Here is a 22,548-nt window from a genome sequence, read left to right on the forward strand (position 1 = left end):
AAACCAAAATTTGGTCTCTGCTTTGGTGAAGCTGAGAATGCAGTTTTGATCTTAATGTGGTAGTAGCCAACACAAATGAAGGTGATGCAGCATTTTTACCTCATTAGCAATGCCTTAGGCTTAGCTGGTCAGGCCTTACCAGCTTGCAGTCCCCAGGAAGCTGACGTAATAAGCAGCAGGTCATGGACAACACGGATGTCATCTTGGTCCAAGATATATCCTTCCTGCTGTGTCTCATATTTGTTGTAGAATGATTCATGTAGAAAAACCATTTTGATTTTTCCTGTATTTTAAAAACAATACTTCAGTTTGTCTTAGTGCTTTCTATAAAGTTGTATCTCCAATATGCCAGTTTAATTTTGTATGAAACTGGAATTTTAGATGAAAGGCTTTCTAATGCACAAAAGAACCTCAGCCCTCTCTCAGAAGCACAACAAACACACACATAACCAACAACAATAACAGAGTTCCAATTAGGATTTTCAGAACACAAATACCCATTTAACTGTACCTAACATTTCTCTGCTAGAAGCCACTTTAAATTATTGTTCTTTTTAAAAGGAAAATCCAATATAGTTGAAAGCTTGTGCTTTATAAATATGAGATGCTTCCCTGCATTATCTGAAAGAGGGAGAAAAACCATGTCTTACTTTTTGGGATCTAACCTGTTTTAGCTGATCACAAAATCTTTATTAATTGTATTTATTAGCTATATAGCACTCCAAGGCCTTTGAAACTTTTTGGTTGCAAAAATATGATGAAAAAATTAAATTGTATATTATCTTGTAATTTTGCAAAAAGCATGTGATTGAGTTGTGCCCTGCCAATGACTTCTAATAGGAGAGCAAGCAGTGGTCCTTCCTCACCGTTGAGAGTGGAGTCGGGGAGTTTCCTGCAGTTACAACAAAGCCCGCATCATGGGAACAACGAGAGGAGTCTTGGCCATAGAATAGGTTTGGGTGTGAGCTACACTTTCTGCTTTGCTAAGTGTCAGTTTTTCTGGATTTTACATTTGTCTTCCTATAGCTTCAGCTTCCCTTCTTTCCTTTACTTCCTACTGTGGCCTTCTTTCTCTTCACTTGGTGGTGATGAGTAATGATGACCACACAAGGCCATTTTCTAGGGACATAGACTGAGGCAGTGATGGGCACCACGTATAGTAATCAGGGGGACCACAGGCAATGGCAGGGAGCCAGGGTGTGTACCCCGGCTCCGACTGACTGGCTTGGTGAGTTGGAGAGTTCTTAGGGACTGACTCATGTGCCTGCAAAATTCATAGGTTGAAACCCTACTCTTCAATGTGACTGTATTTGGAGGGCACAGGCCTTGAAGGAGATAATTAAGGTTAAATGAGGTCATAGGGTGGGGCCCTAATCCAGTATAACTGGTGTCATTTTAAGAGGAAGAGACATCAGGCGTAAGCATGCACAGAGAAAAGGCCACGTGTGAGGACACAGATAGGAGGCGGCCATCTGCAAGCCAAGGATAGAGGCCTCAGGAGAAACCAGCCTTGCTGGCACCTTGATGTTGGACTTCCAGCCTCCAGAACTGTGAGAAAATAAATTTCTGTTGTTCAAGCCACCCTGTGTTATTTTCTTATGTCAGCAATAGCAGTTGCTAAATGCAAATACAGGAGAATAATGAAGTCTCTCTAGGCTTCCCTTTCCCGTCTTGAAGATGGGGCTAGAAAATGTTTCTACAATAGAGAGTTGTATGAGAATAAACGACATAATGTCATCAATATAGTGCCTCAATTCATGCCTTCTCATAGATGGAGAATTTATGCCCACAAGCACAGGCTAGTGTCCATTTTCTAATAACTCAGCTTCTTGCTGAGTACTTAGCATTAAAACAAAACAACACAAATCATTTATACATGTTAAGTTTCAAGTTTCCCACTTCATTTGTCTGGCTGATGGCTCATAGAAGACACAAACTTATGGCCCAGATGACTTCTTCTGGTTCCAACTTGTTATTTCTTTTTCAAAAGTTAGTTAGACTCTCCATATATTTTAATGTTGTTCTATTGACTAGAAACACAAAACAAGGGGAATCTGGCAAATGTAAAAAAAAAAAAAAAAAAATTGCTCAGCTGACCCAGCACATGGAATTGCATTTACTAATTTAGGCTATTTTATATAGTAGAACAACATATTTGCAAAATAATGATGGTAACTTGAGTTTAGCTAGCATTTTTTGGGCCAAGGAACTGAAGGTGTTTTCAATACATAACCTCATTTCATTTCTAATTTACACTGATCTAAGAGGTATCACATATGCTTCTCTTCATGTGATAGCTAGGCAAATGAAGACACAAACATTTCTTTCTCATATACACAAGAGATGTGGATGGTAAAAGACTGGAATGGAGGGTCTCCTGGCTTCCTAAGTAGTATTCTACCAAATTGTTTCTGAAGTTATTAACCATATTTGCCCCAATATCTGTTGACAGATAGAACAGCTGTGGGTAAACTGAACTTATCTTAAAGAAATGTGTATTACGCATTACACATGTGCATTACAACTGCAACTGTCCAAGAGCCTGGTAGGTTTCTCATCCCCTCAACTAGACCATCAGTGACTTGGGAGCTCTATTCTACACAAGGCCACTTTCCTCCCTTTGGAGGAAATGTATTCTATTAGGTAAGGTGGGACACTGAGCCAAAAGGAATTAAGATTGTGTTCCAGTTACCTACTGCTAACTAGCAAACCACACCAAAACTTGATGGCTTAAAACAACCATTATTTGATTATATCTGTGATTTTGTTTGGGCAGGGCTAGCTGGGTGATTCTCCTATTCCATGTAGCATCCCTACATGTAGGTCCCTCGCTGTTAGTCAGTCAGTGGCTGCTCTGGTCTGTAGGATCCAATATGGCTTCACTCGCCTTCCTGGCACCTTGGCAAGGATGTCTGGAAGACTGAGCTCCCCGCTAGGCCCGTCTGCCTCTCCATGGAGCCTTGGAGCCACTCCATGTCATTTCTCTATTAGGGTAATCATATTTCTTATAAGGAAGCCCAGGGTTCCAAGAGGCCAAGGCCAAAGCTGTTAATCATATTAAGCACTAGGTTTGGAAATGGCATATCACTCCCATATTCGAACTCACTCCCATACTTGATTGGTCCAAGCAGTTACGGGCAACTCACCTTTAAAAGTGGGAAAGGGGGGTGCGTGGAATAGACACATCTGTCCGTGGAAGAAGGATCAAAGAATTTGTGGTCATTTTTAATCTACCACATATGGTGTATACCTCTGTGGTTTGCTGAGGTTTTTGAAAAAAAATTTTTTTTTAATACACCTAAGACTTCAGTTTAAGTGCATCTTAGTTTTGCCAGAATTTGAAGTACTTTGGGAATGGCTTGCTCCATTTTTATATTATGCAAACATACACACACATATATATGTTTTTCCACTAAGAAATGCCTCTATTCACAGGGGCATTGTTTAGTTTCTTCTATCCTCATTCTGTCCTTTCAGTTCAATAAATTATCTATTTGGTTTTATTTTCTTCTTGCAAGGAATGATAAAACTTGAGGACTGTTTGTAGAAATGAATATAATTTGGTCTCTGTCATGGAGGAACTGAGTCTAGGGGGGTGGACCCTCGTAGATATGGATAACTGGAAAACAAAAGCTTAAATAATAAACTTGAGAAAGGCATAGACACATGAGTGGAGGCTTGAGTCAGCAGAGGAAATCCGGAAACATTGCAGAGAGGAAGTGGCACTGCGGCTGAGCCTTGAAGGAGACAGCGATCTCTACAGATGGGAGCTGGTGGAGTGGGGCTGGCATCCTGGAGGAGGGGCAGTGAGAGTCCACGCACCAGAGCAGATGGCCTGCTCCACTCCCAAATGACTGGGTGCCTGGAACGTGGGGGCCGCGGTCGCTCAAGGGGCAGGGGTTGGGTGGTCGTGAGGGAGGTGAGGCTGAACAGATGGGTTGGGGACACGTGGACTTCGCTCTGAATGCAGATTTGTTCTGAATGTTATCGCCATAGGATGATTTGTGGCAGGGAGTGCCATGATCAAATTTCTGATTTTTGAATGCTGTTTCTAATAGCAGGTTTGGGATGATTTGAAGGAGTAGTAGACAAAAGGCTGAAAAACCTGTTGGAGGGCGGTAGTCCGGGAAAGCTGAAACTGAATGCTAGAATGGAAAAGAAAGGTTTTGAGAGGTGTACTGGGGAAGGGAGGTTGGAGAAATAACTTTCTGGTTGCCAAATGTGTTCAGATATTCTGCTTATCCTTTATCTAATGTTTGCCAAAATCCATTTTTCATATGCAGTAACTGAGGCTTTGAGATGTTTAAAAACCTCCTAGCCTGAATAGGATTGAGATTCAGAGCCAAGCATGTTTGGCTACAAACTGTCTATGATTTCCAATGAAACCTTGCCTTACCCACTGAAAATAACTCCAGGTGGGAGGATTGCTGGAACTCAGGAGTTCGAGACTACAGTGAGCTATGATGGTGCCACTGTATTCCAGCCTGGGTGGCAGACTGAGTCCCTGTCTCTAAAAACAAAGACAGAAAGAAAGGAAAAAAAGAAAATAGCTACAGGTTTCTTACTTGTGAGACGGGGTGAATGCTTGTGCCAGTAACAAAATTAAGAACTCAGTATTTTGCTTGAGGCTTTTGAAAATGTTTTGCTTCTGAGTTGTTTGCGTGTGTGTGTCTGTCTCTGTGTCTGTGTGTGTGTGATATACCTCCAATGTGAGTAGTTTTATGAACACTTAAGGTTTTTAGCTAGTGTCTATCATTTCTATTAACAGGAATGTAACAGATCAAAAAGTACTGTAAAACATACAATTCATGTCAATTTTACTGTCCTTATTTTTTTGTGCATAAATTATTCTTGGCCTCATAACGGATTTTATTGCACATTAGAATCTTGTAAACAAAGAGCCTATTGTACCACATATGGAACAGACCAAGACATCAAGGGAGGGCTGGGAAGGAATGGGGAGGAAAAGTAAAAATGAGTCAGAGAAACAATGTAGCAGTTCATGTGGGAACTTCCTCTGAATAGAGCTGCATCCCTCCCCCACCTCTAAATAAGTCACCTTTCTCATTTTAAGAGCAAAAAGGCAAGAGAGACAGCAATCTATGTCTCTTAAATTCTATTTCTGTCTAAACCCTGGAGGCCAGGGTGTGGGTGGCTCCAAGGCTCTGCTTTCAGGTCCCCAGGTGAATAGCCTGATGCGGACCAGTAGCCACATGGCCTTTGTGCCCAGGACTCATGGGCAGCATGAATCTCACTTGAAAATTCAATCCTTGATGCAGATCGCCATGAGATATTGAAATTAATGGTGTTTGGCATTGGTACGGCGTCCACTTGGTTTCATTTTCACAGGTTTTCAGAGCCCTTGAGAAGTCCTGGTGATGATATGGGAAGGATAAGAAAGGGGGAATCTGGCTTCTCCTTTTGGTTGCTGAGGCTCTGTGTTTACAACAGAGCCTGGCATATATGAGGTGCTCAGTAAATATTTACTAAATGCATGATTGCTTGAATGCCATGTGCCAGCTTCTGTTAAGTGCTTGCCAGCTGATATTTCACTTAATCTTCATAAAAAATGATGAAACCTAGTTCCCCATTACACAGATGAAGAAAACAAGGTCTAGAGAAATAATTTGCCCAAGGACGTGCAGTTTGTATGTAATAGAGCTCGGATTCAAAAAACCTTTGCCCTTTTGAGCGTACTGCAAATATTTTGGGTGAACTACAAATGTTCAGTATCACAATATTGTTTGGGTATAAATAAACACACTTCACACATGCAAAATAGAAGTTCTCCCAGTTTTTGATAATGTGAGAACTCTTAAGAACTCCCTGGACTGAGCACATAATTAATAGGTGTTCAGTAAATACTGAATAAATGAATGATAGCTTATTCTCTCTATTCTAATACTTCATAGTGGGGAAAAACGTGGAGGACTTGAAGACTTTTAGCTTTAAATAAAAATGCTATTTTCAAGACAAGTTTCTTAATACAGGCAGGTTGACAAAAATGTCAAGCCAGTCAGTGATAGCTGGTTCATGCCCTCCGTCCTATGCCAGTTTGGAAATATTTGGTGGAAACGTAGTATTGGAAATATTGTGGTAACTTTTCCCATCTGGTTAAAAGTCTTCACTTCCCTCTTGTCACCAGGAAGGAACGTAAGCTTGAAGACGAGGTTGTGAAATTTCCAGTTTTGCAGGTATGGTCAGATTAAGTGGCCAAACTTTAGCTTCTTTCCCATTATTCTCTCCACTTAACTCTTTGGTATTATTTATAAAGTTAACCTTTTTTTTTTTTTTTTCTGGCCACTCTTCACCCTCTGTCTTCCTTCAGTACATTCCTTCTTCAATATCCGGTTTTGGGAAGATTTTCCCTTTAATACTTCCCAACTTTTTAAAATCCCATTTCCAAGTCCCATCTTTTGTGAAAAATAACCAAGTATCTTTCATCCTTCCCTTCTTTGGATTTACTTAGGTTGTACTTGCTGACCCACTAAGGAAATGACCATGGGACTGTAACAAAGCGAACAAAACCTCGGCTTCATCTTCTCCTTCGTTTAAGCAGCTCCTGTACATTGAAGGAGCTGAGATGAGGCAGCGAAAGATGGAGGGAGAGAGGAAAGGAGAGGGAGACTGAGGAGAGTGGGTTATCAAGACCAAAAGAAGATGATCATTTCCCGAGTGGAACCTGCCTTGCAATAGATTCATCTCTTGTGCTCCTGCCCTAAATTGAAATCTTCGTCCATTTGTGTTTTGCATGGATAGGGAGGTGTGGGACATGCTATATTTGGTAGTTTTCTGGCAGATACAATTTCCTGTTTCACTGTGTTTTAAAATAAAACTAAATATACAAATGTTTTCTCCAGGGTATTGGGCTGTTTTAGGCTGTGCACTCTTGGTGGGCAAGGCCTGTGCCGTGGTTAGCTAATAGTTCCCTGCTGGATGAAGTTAAGCAATGGCTCATTTGTCAGGTGTCTCAGCAGTAAAATTTCCAGATAAACGCAATCTACTCCAGTAAATGCTAAAACTCCTTAAAAAAAAAAAGTCACTTTGATAGAAATCATCTTAAAATATTCTCTCAACTTCCTTTTCTCTGCAGGTAGAAAATATTGCACAGAATGTAACTCTTGCTATCTCGCTGTAGAAAGTATTGCACAGAATGCACAGAATGTAACTCTTGCTATCTCGCTCATCATCATGAGGGTAAATATTGTACCTTTATTGTGTGACGGTGTCATTAGAGTTTGTTAATATGTGTGGAACTTGTCCCTAAACATGAGCCGTCCCAACACTGCTGTGTACTTTGTGTTCTTTTAAAGTTTGTCAGGGTTCTCTTTTGCACTGCTCCCACTGCGTCAGTCCCCAGGAGCCTCTTGCTGCCTCGCCTCTTCTCCTATTTTACGTCAAATAACTTGCTGTGACTGAGGAATGAGATCGCGCAGATTATCATGGTGAACGTTAAGCAAGAACAAATAGGCCCTGAATGCAGACTAGGTGACCCCTTCCACAAGTTACCTCTTTAACTTGTGTGTGCACGAGCGTGTGGACTTTCTGATATATATTTTGGCTTCTCAGAAGTGTGTCTGACTGAGGGTCCATGCTGTATTCTGGTTAGTTAAGGTTTCAAGATAAATGAGCTGTCATTCTGTGACTCATCGAGAACTGTTTTAAGCAGCTACACAGCCCTGGAGAATAAGGGATGTCTAATCATCTCCAGTTTCCTGTCCTGGTTGACGTCATTGTCGCCGTCATCATCTTCAACTCCACTGCATTATTAAGTACCCCAAAGTGCGTAAGTTGTAGACAAAATATGTTCCGTAGACACAACCCTTGGTATCTAGGAGTCTGCCTTCTTTAAATAGGTAGCACCAGAATGGGTCTAAGGCAGACTAAGGTATTGATTGCTCTGTGGTAGGTAATAGAGAGCATCAGCTAGTAATTTGAAAGTACAAATGCAATATCCCAATTGCTGAGAGCCTGCTGTGTGTAACAGGAGCCCACAGTGTGTAACTGGGCGCTGAGACTACACAGGGAAATATTACCCAGTCCCTGCCCTTCAGGAGCTTGAGCCAATGACAGAAATGTGTATGAAGCACTTAGCTCAATCTGGAGGTGGGGAGTCCCTGCACAAAGTCAGAGTTATTAGCTGGGTGAAGGGGAGGAGGGGCCTTTCTGTGGAGAGGGTGGAGCCTGAGCAGAAAGCAGGAAGCTTCCTGCAGGGGTAGGAACAGTGCAGGTTCCTGCCTCATGGAGTGCGTGGGTGACAGTGGAGAGGAACATGGGTTCTCAGATGTTATTGGGGGGCTTGGAGGGTAGGGCAGAGGGACACAGGGCAATGGAGTTAGACTTCTGTGTTAGGTGCGACCTGGAAAGAAGATGGGGCAAGAAGGGCAGTGAGGAGGACGGATTTGGGCTTGAACTAGGGCTGTGGTCTTATCTCTAGATTCTGGGGGCTGGATTTGAGAAATGTGTGTGAAATAAAATTTGGAAAGCTTGCAGAGGATGTAGGAGATGAGAAGAGAGGACAGTTAAACCTGACCCTCAGCCTGGAGCGCAGGGTGGTGTTGCCAACTGGGGGTCCAGTGGGAGAGGTAGATGAAAGATTCAGGTTTGGATATGCAGATTTAACCTGTCTGTGGAGATGCTCCAGAAGCAGTAGGGGGTCCAGACGAGGCTCAGTGTGATCTCCAACATGGGCAGTGGTGGGCCTACCGATTTGCTCTGTGAAAGTTGGGGAGAGCAGCTGGGATTTCTGGGAATAGATTAGGCAGGAAGAAGGAGAGGTTCTTCCGATTCAGGCAAATTGAATCTGTAAAAAGAGAGCAAAGAAAGATGTATGGCACCCCAAGGGCAGGTACTTTGTGACGTCCTTTGAGAAGGAGGCGGGGCTCCTGCCTGAGGCAGGGTCAGGGCAGCCCCGAGGCTGTGGGTGGCTGCAGCCTGGCTGCGGAGAGGCACCTCTGCTGCAGTCGGGGGCTTGGATCCGCCCTGCTGATTGGCCTGGGTTTTGCTCTTGGCACTCAGTGGCAAGCGTCCAGACCTCCACTGGGCTGCCAAGCACAGCGAGAAGGGCGGGAGAAGAGGAACTGGTCTTTCCATACAGTGTCTTCTGGCTTTGAGACAAAAGAAAAAGAACAGCTTATTGCACACTTCATGACACAGAAAGGCAGCTATTGATCAGCTGAGAAACGATACAGACAGACAGACAGAGGAAAGGAGGAAGGAAGCGGGAAGATGATCAAATAGTTTGTTCAGCTTGAAGCCGCATTTTTACAAACACAAAGAGCCCAGAAGAAGAGAAAGTTACTTTTGTGTGGGTCCTTAATTAGGAAGTTCACGCTGGCCACCGGCTATCTTAGGAACTACTCTCCGTCGTTTGAAGTGCTCTCTCTTCATCAGAGATGGGTCAGGGTGATGACTTAAAAAGATCGAGAAAGGAGTAAATTGGTTCCAAGTTTAAGGTTTTCTTAATTAGAAGGCTTGAGAGAAGATGAGTGAGGACAAATCTGAGTTTCCCTGCGTGTGGCTGGCCATGGTTGGCGGTCGCAGCATCACAGCATTGGCCGGCTGCTGCTTAGCTTTATTTTACTTGTGATTTTTCTTTGTTATGCACCGAACAGATTCCCCTCTCTGGTATTCAGTGGGGAGCATATAGCCGGAGGATAGCAATTAGCTATAGCTAGGCCAGCTCCTCTTTGCACGCTCAAGATGACGTGTACAATTACTTTGGCACCTCACCAGCTCTTTCAGACCTTTTCCATGCGCGATAGGAAGACAGGTCCATTCTCTGAGAGTCCCTCACTCCCTCCCCCTCCCAAATTCCCCCTTACCTGGATGAAATCCTGATGTAAATGGACCTTGCCTGCAAATAGAACTGAAGCGACCTGTTACGTCATCAGGCCTGGCAGAGCTCATTGGCAGAGAAGAGTTTTATTTTAGACCCAGAGACTGGGCTGTGCAGATCCGGCTAGAACAGGTCTCTTCCGGCTCAGCCTCAGCTGCTGGCCCTCCTCCTGTGGTTACTGGGGCTCCAGAGGATGGAATGTCAGGGGGATCATGCTGCTTACTGTACAGTGAGCAGGACAACCTGATAGCTAGACCAAATGCACTCCAAAGGAAGTCTCAGGCTGGAGTAATACAGCCAAGGTGCTGCCTTAACAATCAGGGGAGGTTTCAGCCTTCTGAGAGAAAAGCCCTGATGCAGTGCATGATGGTATAGATTTGATCCAGGAAGGAAGAGTAAACAAACTATTTAAAAACATGAGTCTTGGCTGGGCGTGGTGGCTCATGCCTGTAATCCCAGCACTTTGGGAGGCCGAGACGGGTGGATCACAAGGTCAGGAGATTGAGACCATCCTGGCTAACACCGTGAAACCTCGTCTCTACTAAAAATACAAAAAAAAAAAAAAAAAAGCCAGGCATGGTGGTCGGTGCCTGTAGTCCCAGCTACTCGGGAGGCTGAGGCAGGAGAATGGTGTGAACCCGGGAGGCGGAGCTTGCAGTGAGCTGAGATCGCGCCACTGCACTCCAGCCTGGGCGACAGAGCCAGACTCCGTCTCAAAAAACAACCAACCAACCAAAAAAACCAAAACATGAGTCTTAGCTTTTGTGGTTAGGATCCACTGAGCAACCAGAAAGGATATCTTTGCAGAACTGAAAAATCTGGACACATGGTCTGGCAAGCTTTTTTCTGATTTAGTTATAAAAAGTCACACCTGGTTGTGCCTTTAAGGAATTTTTTTAAACACAAAATTTTGTTACCAAGTATAGAATGTATCACTAGTCTGTAATATGACAATAGAATGCAAATATAATTTTTAGGTATTTCAACTCAGGACTGCCTAAGAACATTCATATGTTCCTCACACTTTGGGGCCAAGTTATAGATGGGTGAACAACATCGTGCCTGGAAATCTGCTGGCATAAAAGAGCAGTGAGACCTCTAAGATTTTCCTGTCTTCACATTTGTAGACTAGCCCTGGGTGGATTTCACAATAATAAGGTGGAGGAATCCTTGCCACTTCCTCTACTTGTCTCTTGTCTGTTGTCATGCTAAGCAGCTAAAATTTGTGTAGCTTTAATATCACCATCATTATTATTGACTTGGTACTTAGGGCTCAAATTTTCTTCTTTTTGGTTGCCTCAGTGTACAGCCAGGCACAGCACAAAACTGGAGTGTGGGCAGGTCGTTTTGGGTCCCTTGTGGAGCTGTTTTGGGAGCCTCTGCGATAGGAGAATACCTTGGAAGCTCCCACAGAGCAGCAGGGAATGAGGTGTGGGCTCCACCCGCCTCTGGAAGCCAGTCGGCTCTCTTCCCGGTGTTTTCTGTTCTGCTGTCGACTGGGCCTGGCCCCTGATGGCACACATTGAAACGCAAATGACAGCAGTAATTGGCTGAGAGATAAACCACGATGAGTGAGTGAGCAGTGCGGCGGGGAGTTAAGTGGCTAAGTGACAATTACTGCTCTGCAGCCTCTGAGATCAGGAGTGCCGTTTGTTCTCGGTTTTAAAGGAGCAATAGCACATTAATTGGAGGAGGGCTTCTCGGTTAACATGCCTCACCCGGCTTCTCATCTGATGCTGCTTTGAGGAGGAGGAGTAGGTGGCCTGGAGAAGGATTGCCTTGTTGATCATCTTCCCCCAACCCCACTCCCCCTTTTGGATTAGAATTTTGGAAATCCGTGTCCTTGATTCTGGTAGAATGATAGTTGGCTTACCTTGAAGATTTTCTGAAAGTTTCCTTGCAGGAGGAAGGCACCTGTTGATGCTCAGTCACAAGGTTTTGGTGTCTGCATCGGGGAAAAGCAAGGACTTAAATTAAGTCTGAGTTCCCATCTTTCCCTCCAGACAGTTCGTTAACCCTCTGAGATATATATATCTTTATATATATATATAAAGTTTTTATCTCAAAAATGATCTATAAGCTAGATAGAGCAACGGACAACAGAGATGATACCCCACTGCTTTTTGGAGCGTATAGTCTGGTTTGAAGATGATAGGAAATAAATAGAACTATGGCCGACTGTTTTACCTGCTCAGAGTGGGGATCTTCAGTAAGGAGAATCCTGGGATCCTTGAAGAGAGGAAGGTTGCCAGCCTGCGTCTGCCCTGCTTTCTTTGAAGGGCCATTTGAACCCTGTTCTGGGCATAAACAGCCATTAAGATGATTAGTTTGGGCTTGATAAGTAGACTAAACAAACCCTTGAACTAGTTGGGAGCCCTTTCTCTCCTGTAATCTGCCTTTCTACTGCATTCAAACTAATTTCTCAGGGTCTGAATACCTTACAAGTACTGTCTAATGGGTGCATTGTTTTTGTTTGTGTGGTTTCCTTCAGCCTCAGCAGCTTGGTCCTTGGTCCTGTTTTTTTGTTTTGTTTTGTTTTAAACTAATCATCCTCTCTAGTTGAAAGGGTTCTAACAAGCCTCTTGCCTTGTGCAAGGAGTTAGTCATTTCAGGAGCAGGAACTTGCCTGCCTTGGGACAGATTTCTACCCAAAGGCTTAAACCTACATAAAATAGTGAAAATGACTGAAAGAAAAGGTAGACCCTAACTGGTGGCTGGTAGGAGAAGCTCAGCCCTTCTCTTGCCTTATTTTGGAAGGCCTTAGGAAAAAAATCTTACCTGTCAGCCAAAGCCAGCTTTGCTGTGAGCAAGGAGAAAGGAATAGGAAAAAGCAGTTGTACCTGATTGTGTAAAATAGTGTATGTAGGGCTTTTTGCTATGCAGACTTCATGAAATCACCAGGCAGAGAGGGAGATGCTGGCTTGTCCTAATTAGAAAAAGCTCTCTGTCCAATTTCTCTCTCTCTCTCTCTCTTTTTTTTTTGTTACTGTTGTTGGTTTTGGTTTTGAAACAGAATCTCTCTCTGTTGCCCAGGCTGGAGTGCAGTGGCGCAACCTTGGCTCACTGCAACCTCCGCCTCCTGGATTCAAGCGATTCTCCTGCCTCAGCCTTCCAAGCAGCTGGAATTACAGGCGCTTGCCACCATGCCCGACTAATTTTTGTATTTCAGTAGAGACGAGGTTTCACCATGTTTGCCAGACTGGTCTCGAACTCGCAACCTTAAGTTATCTGCCAGCGTCAGCCTCCCAAAGTGCTGGGATTATATATAGGCGTGAGCCACTGCGCCTGGCCTGTCCAATTTCTGAAGAGAGCCTAGATAAGAATTTGTGGAAGCATGTAGTAGTAGCCACGGACTCTCCAAGAAGATGAATAAAATTGTTCTTTAAATGAAGCTTTTCTAGGCAGCTTTAGCTTTGTGGTAAGAGTTAGACTGTCTAGGTTTGCATTCTGACTCTGCCACCCACTGGCCAGTTGACCTTGAGAACATTGTTTGATCTTCTCAACTGTCAAATGAGATGACAATATAACCCAGTACAGGATTGTTCTGAGAACTAAATGAGCTCCTGTAGCACTTCAGCTGTAGGTAAGCATTTAGAACAGTGCCTGGAACTTACTAAGTGCTGATTAAATGTTAACTGTTGCTATTATTGCTGTGTTGTTATTGTCATTCGTGTTGTGTGCCTCATATCTTTAGTATGAATCACAAAGATAACAACAACATTTTAACATTCCATGAAGGCCACACAGGTCCTGGGCAGCGCCAGAATCGTTCCCGCTAGAGTTCATTTCGCTGTTTCATTGTTAGATATTCCACACTGGAAAACAGAGCTACACAGAAGCATTCTGTAGAATGTCCATTGAAAGATTAACAACACCAGTACCATAAGAACACACCGCAAATTATTTGGGTGCAAACCTGGTTCATCAGCCTTAAGACGGTGACAGTAAGTCCAGAAGGTTGGTGTTAATTTCTTCGGGGATGTTGTCCAGCTATTATGTCATCAAAGATGCATTGGATTTGGAGAAATAAATTTCCTAATACCTTAAATCATTTTAATTCACATACAGTAAAATGTACTGTTTTTGGTGTACCTTTCTTTTGGTAATTTTGGTAAATGCCTGGATTAACCACTGCTGCATAGGGTAGGGTGTGGTGGCTCATGTCTGGAATTCCAGCGCTTTGGGAGGCCAAGGCAGGAGGATGACTTGAGGCCAGGAGTTCAAGACCACTGCCACAATCAAGATGTGGAATAGTTCTGTTACCCCACCCTCAAAGAACATTTCCTCATGCTACCCGTTTGTAGTCAAACAGTCCCCTGTACCTCCAGTCCCCAGCAACCATTCATCTGCTCTCCATCCCTATGGTTCTGTTTTTTTCTAGAATGTCATGTGAATATCATCATAGAATAGGTAGCCTTTCGAATCTGGCATTGTGCATTTGAGATTCATTCATGCTGTTACATATATCAGTAAAAAGCTTGTTTTAAATACTCATAAATCATTGAATTCTGGAGCTAGATGAAATCTGAAAGATCAGAGCCAAACATTCTCATTTCCCAGGTGAAGAAACAGAGACATCCTAGGGTGAAGTGACTTGCCCAAGGTCATGAAACTAATGAAATAAAGAGCATGAACTTGGAATTCCAACTATGAGTTGAGAGAGTGTCTGTTACATCATGCTGGGATTAAGGAGAATGTGTAAATGATTGTCAAGGGGGGTTTCCATTCTTTTTCTTATTATTATTGGTCAAAATCTGATAAAGCAAACTAAGCCTTGCCTTACTTATAATAACAATTTTGGAAGGATTAGATTTTTAGGACGTGCAGTTTCTGTAGAAAGTATATGGATTAGTGTCTTGTTAACACATATCTTCCTGAGGCACATCCATGTCTTTGCTGTTGTCAGTCATAGGTATGATATAATAGAGCTTCACCTGAAGGCCTATCATTTATTTTGTTTACAATAATTTCTTTTCAAAAACAAATTCATGAGAGTATTTTGGTATTACTATCTTCCTCATCATTGATGTTTTAAATACCAATATGTTTCTAGGTGGCTTATTCTAGAGCACTCAACCAGTGGATTCAATAAAGAGCAGTTGGTTCCATAGTTCATTTGTTCAATGATGATTTGTAGAAATTCCACACTGAAAGCACTGAACTGTGGGAGATACAATTAAGACACTGATTTTACTCAGCTTACATCTGATGACTGGGTATTATGAAATAGTACTCAGAAAATGCTAAGTTAGTTCTTTTGAGTACTCTTAGAGTCTTGCTAAGCACTATGATAAGGCACACTCACGTTCCTCAAGAAGCTTTTAAATACCAAAGGAGGTACCAGTGAAGAGCTCCTGGCAATGTGTTTTCTTGGTGAGAGCCAGTTGGGATATGGTTTGTTGGTGCATAAAGCACTTCAGAATTTTGTACACTGCAGAGACAAGGTCAGAGCTGTACTATAGGAAGTTCCTCTGATAGTACCACGTAGAATAGGACAAAGACTAGAAGCTGGAACGTGAGTTTGCTAGTCTGGGCAGAAGTGAGGAAGGCCCAAACCATGGAGCAGTGGGAATGGAAAGGAAGAGGTGTTTTGGACATAGAGATAAATGTTGAGATAAGAAAGAGAACCATTCAAAGGATAAGACTACACCTTGATGACTTTTTGGACAGCGCTGTCATGTTGGAGAAATTGGGGTTTGTCTGAAAGAAGTGGATAGGGAGGGGAGGAGGGAAAGGGCTCTCCCTCTTAAACCAGGTCAATTTTCCTTACTCCCTTCCTTTCTTCCTTATTTTTCTTTCTTTCCCTCCCTCTCTTCCTTCCTCCCATCACACTTTTTTGCCCAGGCTGGAGTGCAGTGGTGAGATCGTAGCTCTCCGTAACCTGGAACTCCTGGGTTCAAACAATCCTCCCTGGGTAGCTGGGACTACAAGTGTGTACCGCCAGGCCCGGCTAATTTTTAAAGTTTTTTTATGGAGTCGAGGTCTCGCTATGTCGCCCAAAGCTGGTCTGGAGCTCCTGGTCTCAAATGATCCTCCTGCCTGAGCTTGGCCAATTTTGTTTTCATGTGCTTATGTGTGAACCTGTTAACAAGTATTTACACTTGATTGTTACTCATTTTCAGAAGGCTAAATATAATCTCATTTTCCTGAAGTAGAGAATTCTGTGTTTCATTGTAAAGAGTTGGTTGTATAGTTATGATTAAACAATTATTTTTGGCCCCTTCCTCCACCTATGGCATGATTCAGTGCTTAAAAAGAGGCAATGTGAGTGGTGAAGGACACAGTTTGCCCAGGATGAAATACACACGATAAGTTATCACCCTGAAAAGTACACACCGTCATTAGGAGCTGAAAGAACATATATTAAGACAACTTTAAAGTGAAGTTATGTGCCTAAGACACTTTAAAAAAATAAATACGAGTTTTAAACCCAGTGTTGATCAACATGTGGAAAAACATTTTCACTTACACTTTGGTGATGTTTCTGTAAATGGGTACAATATATCCAGGGAAGAATCTCACAATAATTAAAAAGAGGTAAAACTTTATTGTTTGTAGCCTAGAAACCACAGGAAATTCCAAATCATTGTGAAGAATAAAATTTCTCATGGTAGCGTTATTTCCAGTGAAATCAACACAGTACAAATTCCCAAATAACAGAATGTCAAGGCAAATATTGCTTAATAATACATTTATTTGTCTTTAGAATGGGATGCTGTGACACGGATGAGTATATGAAGTCATATTCCCTGAGGGGATATATAAGATAGCATGGACCCTCTGATTACAACTAGAGAACATCACTAGTAAAAGAGTCACACAAAAAGTAGAAAATTTCAGTACTGAGCAAGGATTGGTAGGAGGGTATTTTATATTTTCTTTTTTGAGACGGAGTCTCACTCTGTTGCCCAGGCTGGAGTACAGTGGTACGAACTCAGTTCACTGCAACCTCCACCTCCCAGGTTCAAGCAATCCTTCTGCCTCAGACCCCGTAGTAGCTGGGGTTACAGGCATGCACCACTATGTCCGGCTAATTTTTGTAATTTTAGTAGAGACGGGGTTTCGCCATGTTGGCCAGGCTGGTCTCGAACTCCTGATCTCAGGTGATCCGCCTGCCTCGCCTTCCCAGAGTGCTAGGATTACAGGTGTGAGCCACCATGCCTGGCCTATTTTCATTCTTTTTTCTAAGTGAGCAATAGGGATATAGCTTAAAAGGAAGACAATTTATTTTTAAAATCTCTCTTTTTTTTCTCTACTCCTATGACAGATTAGAAAGAAAATTTCTAGTGAAATGGTTTAATGTTCGTGGTCTCCTTCCCCTCCCTCTTCTCTCTCCTTCTCCCCACCCCACCTTTAAGTGGTTCAGGTTGCATTTACGTTTACTCTATATTATGAGAGAGAGTAGGAGGATGAATTCACCATATTTGTGAGGGTCTGAACACTGGTACTTTAGTTCTGATTCTGCCATACCTGTAAGATCTTGAGCCAATCACAAAATAATTGATATTTTAAATGCCTTTTTCCCCCCCTTAAAGAATGATTGAAATTTCTTCATCCTCTCTGTTCTCACATTGATACTGAGAAGATGGTTGGAATAAAGCATGTAAAACCACTTGAAGCATTTGAACAACCAGGCAGTATATTGTTTAACTCTATTGTGGGACAAAAGAAAATGAAAGAAATGGATACTGGAGATGACCTATTTGAGTCCAAGTGTGTGTGCTTCTCAAAGTGGGATTCAAGGAAGAGAAGTTGCAGGGGACGCCCGTGGGGCCGGGTCTTACTCAGACACATTTGTGAGGTAGCGCCCTTGTGCGGATGGCGGAGAGTCGGATTAGCTATTCCCGCCTTAGAGCAACTTTGGACACATCACTGAAGCTTTTAATGTTTTATGTATATGTACAGAGAGATGCTCTTAAACTGGAAAACAAACATTCGAGGAGGGCCTGTAAGAGCCGTTTCTTAGATTAGAAAAGACTTGTGCTGAATCCAAGAAAAGAAAACATCACGGTGAAATGGAAAGTTTACATGAGTTTTAGTTAGAGCCAAAATTTTCTTCACTAAAGTAAATTTAGACCAGTAGTAGTTAAAGGGGAAAGCATAAATTTTCCACTGGCAAAAATGATAAGAGGCCAAGAAGAAGTCTGTAGGACAAATGGCCATAGATATAAAATAATTAAAACTGATGGTTTTCAGTGCAACTGGAGCTACGGTCTCTGAGAAAATGTGACTAACGAAGGCAGCAGCTACACCAAATAGGTACGATTTTGGGTGTCTTATTCTTTATTTTGAAAACTGTATTTATTATACATGAACACTGAAAGGTACCCGTGGGTTAAGCATGCTCTTGTGTGAGAGACAAGAAAAGCAATCGGAAGTATTTTCAGAATTCTTTTCATGCCTTGTGTTTGCCCATTTTGGCCAAGCGGCTCTGGAAACAGCTGCTCTGACCCTTCTGAGTGGTTTGCGTAAGGGCGCAGAGAGTGGAGTTCGGAGCGAGTGGGAGGAACCAGTGCAGTTATCTATCATTTGTTTTCCTTTTCCTGAGTCAAATGGGGCAAAGTAGAGAACCCTTTAGCTTCTGTACATGTGCACAGTGTGATTCAGGTAACCAGGGGCAGGGAATGGGGTAATTCCCTCCTTGGGTTTTATGAGGGTGCCCTGGGGCCTGGGCTCTGTCCCCTGGAAAACAGATCCAAACTAGCGTGTCCTTTGAAGTTACTGGCTGCTCCACTTGGACCAGCTCTATGACTGCAAAGCAAGATGAGTAACTGGTCCCAAATGTTTAACTACCAATTACCTGTTTGTTAAGAGCTTGGGAAGAAATACGCAAGGAAAACACAAAAACAGGTTAGACAACAGCCAGTTAGACCTTTTTTATTTCTTTGTGCTGTGGCTGGTATGTAAATAAGCCCTTGATTTTGTGAACTCTGTTCACATCCTGCTAACAGCTTCCCTGTGGTCTGGGGGCAGATACTGCGATGCCAGAAGCATCAGAGGGGACATTCAGGGGACCATTTCCAAATTATCACCAAATGATAGCAACAGCAGCCACAACAAGGACTGTAACCCAGTGTAAACCATATAGCTATCCTTCCCCGCTGCCCCCCACGTTTTTAAGTTAACATTGGACTAGGGTGATGCATTGTAGGGGGACAAAAGTTAGTATTTTAAATATTAGACCTTTGTATTTTTCCCATCGTTTGATAAAACCTTGAGCAAAATGTGTTCAAGTCATTTGTTAGTCCTCAAAGTAGGTTAAAGGATTCTCTTTCTTTGGAAAAGTAAGTTTTGTTTCTGGGGCCCAAAAATAGTTGCTAAATTTTTTTCCATTTTGTTTGTTTTGTTTATGAGTCTTTTCATTTTGGAGGTCAGGAAATAAATGCTGGCGTTAGGTCATGCTTCATAGTAATGAGGTGAAAAGTGGAATATTAGGAATAAAGTGGTGGGAAAGGAGGTAATGGGGGAAATCTGAAACATAAATACTCAGATACAGGAAGCTGAAGAATTTAGGAATAAATAAACCTTCAAATGGCTGATCTAGTAGTGAAAATGTATTAAGAAATACACAGCATTACTATTGTCTTTGAAGAGCCTGCCTGATAGTCAGGGTGGCAGTGTGCCAGGTTACATACTTTCATTCCCTGTGCATATATGCACATTAGATTGTGCACGTGGCAACAAATCATCAAAAATAGTTGAGAAGAGTTTTGTAAACAAATAAAACATTTAAGTGATTGTAACAAGACAAGTAGGCCTGGCTGTAAAGTTGTGTTTGCCACTAAAGTGTAAATCCCTGAGTAATCATCAGCCCTTTGCTTGTCTAGTAATTTAGATTTTCAGTAAGCATTTGGTAAAGTTTCTCTCAAGTGCATATTATCAGATAATAGTAATCATTCATTCATGCATTCATCCAATAAATACTTACTGAGTGTTGAGTGATAGTGACATATTATAGATTTCAAATTTCTAGAAATAACCAGAACTGGGAGATGGGTTTGGCCATTCTCTGCTGGCAGGAGGGTGAGTCTCATTATCAGTAGGTTTCTCTCTGTGTGTGTGTGTGTGTGTGTGTGTGTGTGTGTGTGTGTGTGTGTCTTTCAATCTAGGGTGTTTCTTTTGCCGTTGGGCTTTTCTGTGGCCTACAGGAGTCAGTGTGTTGGGGCAAACTTAAGGCCTGGAGTAGGAGTGGAGTGGGCCAAACGCTTGTAAATCACCTGGGAGAGAGGTAGAGAATGGCAAGTGGATTTAAAACAAAATAAAAAAACCCAGACCCTGTCGTTGGCAAAACATCAATTGGCCTAGTTAAAACAGGGGAAACTTAGGGGAACCTTCTGGTTAAACTGAGAGAGAAAACTAAAGAATAACTGGAGTTGCCAGAAAAGTAGACGGTAGCGTGGTGGCATAACTTTGACAGGCAGACCTGCATGTTAGGAAAAGCACAGTTCAGGAAAGGCTCAAGCGTCAGGTCTGAGAAGCCCAAATGGCGTTTATGTGCAAACAAGGAACATACCCGTCTGTATTCCTTCCTGTTTTTCTGACTGCTTAAGATTCCGTGTTAGATGCTCCTGACCTCCCTAAATCTGGCCCAGGGCAAGAGGGGTGACCATGCATTGGAATGACATGCATGGGAGTGCTCATTTATTCAGAAATCATTTGCAGAGCAGCAACCATGCATTAGTTATATGTGTAAAAGTAGTGGGCATTTTCTTCCGGCACCTAAGAGGAGTGGGCAGTATGGGGAAAGATAGGGGAAATGTTTTACAGATGCCACAAAGATCAAGCTTCTTTCGAAAGGTGAGCTGTGATATAGTGGAAAGAGACAGACAAGACCTGAGCTTTATTTGCAGTTCTTTACTTACTAGCTAGGTTCTGAGCCTTAGATTCTTTTCCATAAAATGGAGATAATAATTTCTGTACTTTTCCCTCCTACATTTGTTGTGAACATGAAACTATTCATAGAAAGAATACAGAGTAAACTGTTAAGCACTATATGCATGTTTGTATAATCAGATGATTGTTTTCAAAAGTAATAATAGCATACCTTGAGCGGTTAGAGTTGCTGATTAACTTTGCCTGTTTTCAGGGATTACCTCCTTGGTGGAGCCTCATGAATCCAGTTCACTTGTAAATAGAACCTTTCCTGGTTCCTTTTGACTTTAGGGCTATTGGTAGGAGCTCAGCCTTGGTGAGACCCAGGAGTTTCACACTGGTCTCCAACTTCAGGATTTTCGACAAGTTCCTAATGCAGTTTCTTAAGGGAAAAAAATAAATAAATAAATCCCAGAGTGGTTGAGTTGCCTTCTGGGAAAAGCCTGGTGGGGGTGCATTGGTGCCTTGGGATGAGCAGAACTTTGTGCCTGCCCCATTTGAACTTTTGCTTCCTGACAGCAATAGAGATGGCCTTGCCTGTGAGGTTGGGAGCTGTATGCTGGGGACTGCAAAGGCCATGCCTCGGTACGGGCTCGTGGCCATAGTAATGCTCTGGTGTGGGCAGAGCTCCATGTTAGGCCCAATAGGCAACAGGCAGGGAGGAAGGACACTGGGAAGCAAATACAGGCAAATAGCATCTTCAGATGTAGAGGTGGTCCCAGCCAGTACTGCAGGCCCACCTTCCTCTCAGAGGCAGTCGCTGCTGTGGCCAGTGTGTCTGTGTGTCTCTGTGTGGCTCGTTTTAAATTAGACCAGGCCTGAAAAATGAAAGGAAAACAAGAGAAGAGTTTCACTGAGAACACACGGAGATGACCAGATTCGTCCCACTTGAGCCCCCGGGCAGAATAAACTTGCACTGCTAGTGGTGAACAGCAGTGTGCAATAAAACATTCTTCCCTTGAACCCTTTGACTGTGAAAGAGGCACAAGGGGAGAACGCAGCAGGAATTCTTTCTTTTCAGCTGCTTCCTACTCTGTTGCTTACATTCACTCTGCAGATCTTATTGGTCTGCTACTGTGTGTGAGAGGGAGAAAAGACTGAGTGTGTGTTTTATGGAAGGGACTGATTAGCTTTGGCCCTGTTTTTGTGTCATTGGTGGTGCTATGGATCCTATTTTATGTTTACTGCCCCCTGACATTTCTTAAAAGGAGTCTTCAAAGCAGAAGGTCCTATTCTGAAGATAGGTTTCTGGGCAGTAAAGTTGACAGGGTTTAACATCAGGAAAGTAAACCTAATAGAAAAAGAAAGAAGCATAAACAACTCCAGCTACATTCCATAGTGGCCTTTGATGGGAAGAGGCCTTGTTTATGGAGATCTAGGGGCAGCCTAGACAGTTCACATCCTCTGGTGTTGTGCAGTGTGAGGTCTGTTTCCTACCCTCCCCATTAGATGACCCCAGCATTTGTAGCAGCGGCTACATATTAAAGCCATTAGATAAAATCATGCCAATAAGACTTCAGTATTTACTCACAGAATTTCTCAATTTGGGTCACTGTTGATTTATTCCTCCCTCATCTGTTTCTCCCTCAGCTCAGCCAATCCCAGTGCTGTCTCTTCTTCATCCAACCAATGCCTGCGTATTTAGTGAATTTTGCATTTATGTTATTGAACTTGAAGCCAACTTGCTTAATATAACCAAGGCAGTACCTAAAAAGCTTTATTTCAGTAAACATGATATTGGTAAATAAGGAGACCATTGTCTTATGGTCCTTGGATATACTATTTTTCTACTCAGTGATTAGACAGTGAGTTAATGAGGATTTTGCTGGTGGGACTTC

General features: G+C 42.7%; 1 protein-coding gene and 1 long non-coding RNA gene across 2 annotated transcripts in view; both read left to right on the forward strand.

Annotated features, from left to right (window-relative positions):
- MAML3 (mastermind like transcriptional coactivator 3) overlaps positions 1-22,548 on the forward strand; it is a 437,625-nt gene that overhangs the window by 50,897 nt on the left and 364,180 nt on the right. The window lies entirely within an intron of this gene.
- Positions 3,544-7,038, forward strand: LOC111551906. Its single transcript, XR_002734500.3, has 3 exons — positions 3,544-3,858; positions 6,146-6,194; positions 6,470-7,038. It is a non-coding gene; the product is annotated as an uncharacterized LOC111551906 (long non-coding RNA).

Source organism: Piliocolobus tephrosceles, chromosome 3, assembly GCF_002776525.5.
Source record: "Piliocolobus tephrosceles isolate RC106 chromosome 3, ASM277652v3, whole genome shotgun sequence".
In the NCBI taxonomy this organism is placed as follows: domain Eukaryota; kingdom Metazoa; phylum Chordata; class Mammalia; order Primates; family Cercopithecidae; genus Piliocolobus; species Piliocolobus tephrosceles.